The sequence below is a fragment of the Prinia subflava genome, chromosome 3, assembly GCF_021018805.1.
Source record: "Prinia subflava isolate CZ2003 ecotype Zambia chromosome 3, Cam_Psub_1.2, whole genome shotgun sequence".
Taxonomy (NCBI): Eukaryota; Metazoa; Chordata; class Aves; order Passeriformes; family Cisticolidae; genus Prinia; species Prinia subflava.
In genome coordinates this window covers 66,724,152-66,730,217 of record NC_086249.1, presented here as the reverse complement: position 1 = coordinate 66,730,217, position 6,066 = coordinate 66,724,152, and the positions used below count along the sequence as shown (strand labels likewise).

The 6,066-nt window shown below is 45.5% G+C and overlaps 1 protein-coding gene across 5 annotated transcripts in view; it reads left to right on the top strand.

The window, feature by feature from the left end:
* Window positions 1–5,839: 5,839 nt before the first annotated feature.
* DZIP1 (DAZ interacting zinc finger protein 1) overlaps window positions 5,840–6,066 on the top strand; it is a 38,887-nt gene continuing 38,660 nt past the window's right edge. For 4 of the 5 annotated variants that reach the window (XM_063392313.1, XM_063392312.1, XM_063392309.1 and 1 more), the window contains exon 1: window positions 5,842–5,977. The gene's annotated coding sequence lies outside the window, so the exon portion shown is untranslated. Of the gene's footprint in view, window positions 5,978–6,066 lie in introns of all 5 variants that reach the window. The other variant, XM_063392311.1, reaches the window with a different exon arrangement.

Genomic DNA, 6,066 nt, shown 5'->3' with positions numbered 1-6,066 from the left:
GGTGCCCTCACTGAACATGGCGGCGCGGCCGGCACGGGCCCTGCGCGGAGATGGCGGCGCCCCGTCCCGGGCCCCGCTGAAGGCGCACCGGCCTGTGACTGTCTGCGTGTGCATTTCATCTCCTGTCTCTTTGCCCGCTCCCGCTCTGCCCATCTTGCCATCCCTAGAGTCAGAAGTAGTTAACAATTTGCTCAGAGAATTACAGAGAATGAAAATCGGATTGGGAAATACAGTCTTGCCTTATCACAAAAGCAGAGAATTTCCTGAGTTAGAAGGGATCCATCAAGATCGTTGAATCCAACTCCCGGCCCTGCACAGGGCATCCCCAAGAATCACACCATGTGCCTGAGAACATTTTCAAAATCTTCTAGGACTCTGCCAGGCTGGTGCTGTGACCATTTTCCTGAGGAGCCTGTTCCAGTGCCCAGCCACCCTCTGGTGAAGAACCTTTTCCCAATATCCAACCCAAACCTCCCCTGACACAACCTCAGGCTATTCCCTCAGTCCTGTCACTGTCACCACAGAGAAGAGATCAGTGCCTGCCTGTAGAGCAGAATTTTCTGCAAGAGCAAGGACATGTGAACGTGAGCAATCCAACTCCAGCCTACATGCCAGGTTCATCATATTTGGAGATGTGAGCAATCTAAGCCTACGTGTGAGAATCAGCATATTTGGATAAGTAAGCAGTTGGATCAAGAACTTGCAAGGCCACGAGAAAAGGAAGAAGTGATGTGAGAAAGAACTCCCGGATACACAAATGCATAAAAGTAACATATAGAAATGTGCAAAACCACTGTGTGTGCAATATATGCTAAACCAACCACTGCAAGCAGAGAGAGGCGTGCTTTTAGGACTTGACCAATTGTAAAGCAGCATGTAATGCATGATTAGTGCCTTAAAAAGTATAAAGATGTATAGAACTTTGTAACAAACAGCTTTACTTGATCATATTGATCATGGTGTGATGTCCCATTCTTGATTCTCCTGCTACACCTGCCCCTCCCCTTCTCCTCATGAGGAAGTTGTGACTGCAATGGGGTCTTCTCTCAGTCTCCTGCAGGCTGAACAGACCAAATGACCTCAGCCGCTCCTCACACGGCTTCCTCTCTAGGCCTTTCATCCTCATGGCCCTCCTTTGGATATTCTCTAACAGCTTCATGTCTTTCTTATACTGTTGCACTCAAAGCTGCACACAATATTAGAGCTGAGGCCACACTACTGCAGAGTGGGGCAATCACCTCCCCTGCTCGGCTGGTGATGGTCTGCAAAACAATATAGCTGAGATATAAAAATATTTTCAAGGGAATTCATAAAAATTGGGCTGGTTTCAGAAACAAGTTCCTTCAGAAATCTTGAGTCTGGCATGAAAGGGTGGATGACATTAATGTTCAAAATGCTGGAAAGACAGAAAGCTAAGGAATTTTTCCCGAGTTGCTGCCAGTAATATATAGTAACATCAGAGGGCGCCAATTAGCAAGGAATGACTCTTGAAGCTACTCATTGCTTCAGAGACAGTGAACTGAATAAGGTGACATTTGGTGGAGATAGTTATATCTGTGGAGGACCCTGGTGCGTTTTGATACAACTGATAGATACAATTTCATTAATAATCTCGATTCCAAAACCACCTTAACAGAAGTTTCCCTGTCTAGGAAGAAAATAGAAGCAATACAGCAGACTGAACTGAGCAGACAATCTGTTACAATACAAAAGCAACATAGCAGACTGTTGTGTTGCATGCACAATCTAGTATGAAAATAAAGGAGGAGGTGAGAGAAGATGATAACACAGAGGTTATATTCTCCAGACTGCTTCTTATAAGAGGTATCTCTTGTACCTTGTTTTTATTCTTACCTATGTACATCCCTGTCAGAAATTTAGCTGCGATGGAGCTAAATGAAATAGTAGTGTACATCTGCTTAACATGGGATTCTGTTTATGTAGGTTCATCTTTTGGGAATTTCATATTTGGATTGTTGTTAACAGGAGAGGGCTGTGGGCAAATTCCTTTATCTGTGTTCCTTTACAGTAAATGAAAATAGAAAGGCTCCTACAACCCACAGTTCAGCACAAGAACTTAATTTACACTCTAGACTTGCACTTGGAAAATCTGATCATTGTCGTTGGACTTGAAAGGAAGTGTGAGTGTCCACTCTTGTCTAGGGCAAGGGAGCAAAATATTCAGTTTATGAAAACATGCACTTATTAAAACATGTATTTTATCTTTAGGGCATAGAATATGTTTCAACTAAAATGCTACCCTAAAAGTAAAAAGAAATGCTTCAAATATTTAGATACTGTTATTTTCTGAAATAAAGAATTTTATTTTGAAAATATATGAAAAATGTTAACATTAATGAACTCTTCCTGTTTCTTGATTGAAGCAATTTCTGAAATTCAGTCTATTTGCATAACTAGTTTTGGTTTCTCTGAAACTGGGTTTGTTTTACCTATCATTAATTACATTTATTTTTCTCAGCTCAACTCCAGGGTTCAAACCCCTGTGATACCAGCAGTTATTTTGTTTCTTTTGAATGTCTCTGATTTTATAAACTGTGAAAAATACCACTGACAAAGTGCTGTGCCATCACTAAAGGTTTGTTCTTATTTTATGTCTGCCAAAACACCGAAAAAGCAAAGCTCGCACTTCCAAGCACTTTTACAGAATAATTTAGAGCACGTGTGTGTGCAACCTTACCTCTGCCTGCTCTGGCAGACGCCTCCATAGTCTTCCTTCCTAAGTGGATGTTTCCATCTCTCAAGACATTATTCATTCAAGCCGCTCCTCATGCAGAGTTTTACAAGTTCATGCAAGCTTTTGGTCTGTGATGCCACCTAGCATCCTCTTTTACCCACCCAACTGGAGGATATTATAGCCACCTCAGTGAAAAAAGTGCAATGTAGTTGCTAGAAAAATGAACTGGCCATCTCAGTAAAATCCAGCTAGACTTGTTATGTGAAGAGAAACTTTTAAGAGAAACTGTTTTATTTGAAGATTAAAAAAAAATAAATTGAAAATAGTCTGAATCGCCCAAACTTGAAAATAAAATTTATTAAACTACATAGAGCAGCACCTATACAAACTGCTTAATTGTGGCTAGTGGCATTTGTTGGAATGAAGGAGGTGACACAAAAGGGTCAGGTCATCCTACTTTTCTTTTAAATATTTTGTTTTCCTGTGATAAAAATACATAAATTATTTCCTCAGGTAAACTGAGTGATGGACAGTTTGAACAAATGTAACTATTATAGGTATTTGTCACAGTTTAACACCAGCCAGCAACTAGGCATCACACAGCCGCTCACTTGGAAATTGGAAAATGTGCTGTGGTGGGAACTGGCAGGAAGGAAAAGATTAAATAAGCTAGGAATCTGGCTAGACTCATTATTATACCTGCACTGTTCTGGTGAAGTCAACTTTCCACCAGAGTTAATGATTACTTGTACGCGTCACTCTGAGAGCACTGTAGGAGAGAGGTTACTGAAGAGTCTATTTCTCAGTTCCCAAGACACTTTTTCCACTGCCCTCTCAAATTAAAACATCTTGTACCGCATGTGTAGTCCTCCTCCATACCACAAAACACACCGCTAATGTTTTCACTTAATGCATTGCACCAGTGCTCCATGGGCACTGCCAGGCCTGGCTGCCCCTGCCCAGCCTCCCTCAGTGCCCAGTACCCCTGCTACCAGGACATTTCCCAAACAGCCACTGCCGGGATGTCATTGTACTTCACCCCACGATCAGAACACTCTCATTTTTGTCTTCTTCTGTTGCAGGTACCTCTATGAGCCTCACAAATACCTTGCAAATGCTCTTGGTCCTCTCCTAGTAAATCCACACCTGTTTTAGGAGAGTACTTTCTTCACCAAGGTATGTAAGGGTAGAACTTGGCACTAATGTGGGTTAAAGAATACCCACCCTTGCCAAGTGAGGCTGTACCACTTACAGCTAGTAATTAAAGATTAATCAAGCTCTGGAACAAATTAAGAGTGAAAGAATGACAGGTGAGAGCCACCCCTTCAGCATAAAAATCTTGGTTCTAGCTCTCTTCCAATGCCTGCTTGTGTATTTTGTATTAAACAGATAATAGAATAAGCAACCAAAATCCGCATTTCTGCACACTTCATATACCACTCCCCCCATGAACTGAAGGCCATTTCCAGCATTTTCTCACACACTTAGCATTTACTTTGATATAAAAACCACTTTCATTGCAAGAGAGATCCTTAAAAGGCATGCTGAACAGACTGTGGTGTTGCCATTAGGACATTTTAAGGGCATGGGGTATAAAATTTCTTGGGCACCCTAGAGACTGCACTTGTGCATCTTGCTCTTTGAGTGCTCCAACCATTCACATAAACTGCTCATCAACTTGTATTGCGTATTTGCCTCTAGACCTGACCTATAGAGGCTGTGACTGTCACACTGCAGGTTTTCAAAGTCCTCTCTTAATTAAGGTTTACCACACTAAAGCCTTCATAAAGCATCTTCCTCTGGCAATGCCTGCTTTAGTAGTCCACCAGATGCAGATCTGCAGAAGCGAAAGTCACTAGTCCTGAGGACTGGATGTCTACATTGAATATATGTTCAGGTTTTCCTTCATACTAGCCTGATCCTGTGGATTGAACACTCATTAGTGGCTGGAGCATGCTGAGGTACCCTTGGAGCATCAAAACTGAAGCACCTGAATAATTACCTTTTTTCTTAAACCTGGTGTTCACAGCATGTGCGCCCACATCTACACTGGTGCAACAGAATTCCATGGTTCAGTAAGGTAAGTTGGTGTCAGTAAGTCTATGTGCTTTGGAAAACACAGTGGTGTATCCTTGGCCAAATGGAATTCCTAAATGAAGATTAGGTGTTGTAAATGTCTAATGATTGCCTCCGTCACTGAATTTGCCAGCATAATTTATATTAAATACAAACTGTTTGAAAGCTTCCCTGTGGCCACAAAGGCAGCACAGCATTTATAATGGAGAAAACAAAATTCAAAATCCTTACAGGAAAGAGGAATAAAATCAGAGTGAACTGCTGTAATCTGTAGCTGTTGGAATGATTCTACCTGCATGATACAATACAGATTTTCATTGAAAATAACAACTTTACCTGACATTACTTCGTTTAAGATACCTGCAAGAAAGCATACTCCCGGCCTTATCCTTGTACTGGAACATGGTGTTTTCCTGCACAAGTCCGGGAACTCTCATGAAAGATCCACACCTTCTCCCGTTGGAGATTATCACTACGCTCTCGGTGCCTCGGGCTTCCCTCCAGCTCGGCAGGCAGGCGGGCCTCTGCAGCCCCACAAATCCCTTTCCAGCTCGGTGGGCACGCAGGGTGCTGCACATCCCGAGACCCCGCTCCAGCTCTGCGGGCAGATGGGATCCTGTAGCTCCTCAGAGCCCCTCATCCAGCTCGGTAGGCAGGGGGGTTCCTGCAGCCCCCAACCCCCACCCATTTCGGTGGGCAGGCGGGCTCTGCCCCCGCCCCGCCGCTGCCCTGCCGCGCCGCCCTCCCCGCGCCGGCGGGACTCTCCATCCCGCTAAGAAGTTCGCCGCTCCACAGGTTTAAACGTGTCGTGTTCAGCGACTGCGTGGCAAAACGTGCCTTGAATTTCCACAGGCAGCCTTTCCAAAGCTTGTTGTAACTCCCTTGCATTTTACAAAAAGGGAGAGAAAAGGCTGCTTCTCGGTCGGAGAGGCTCGGGACCGGAGCAAGACAAAGGACATCACGCCTGGGCATCAACATCTGCCGGGCAGGTTTTCAAGGAGCAGGGCAGCCCTCGCCTGCCTCGGCCGCCGACCCCTCCACAGCCGCCACCCGCGGCCTCGGGGCAGCGCGGCCGGCGCGGGACGGGCCCGGCAGAGGCGGGGGCGCAGCCGCCGCACCGCCGGTAACGGCCGCAGCGGGAGCGGCCTCAGCCCCGCGCCCCTCCGCGCCCTGCGCCCGCCGAGACCCGCGGAGCTGCAGCCCGAGGTGAGCGCAGGAGTCTCCCTTTCTCCTCCAGACCCCGGGAGCAGGAGGGTGGCGGGAGGCAGAGCCCGGAGTGGCTTCTCCCCTAGGGC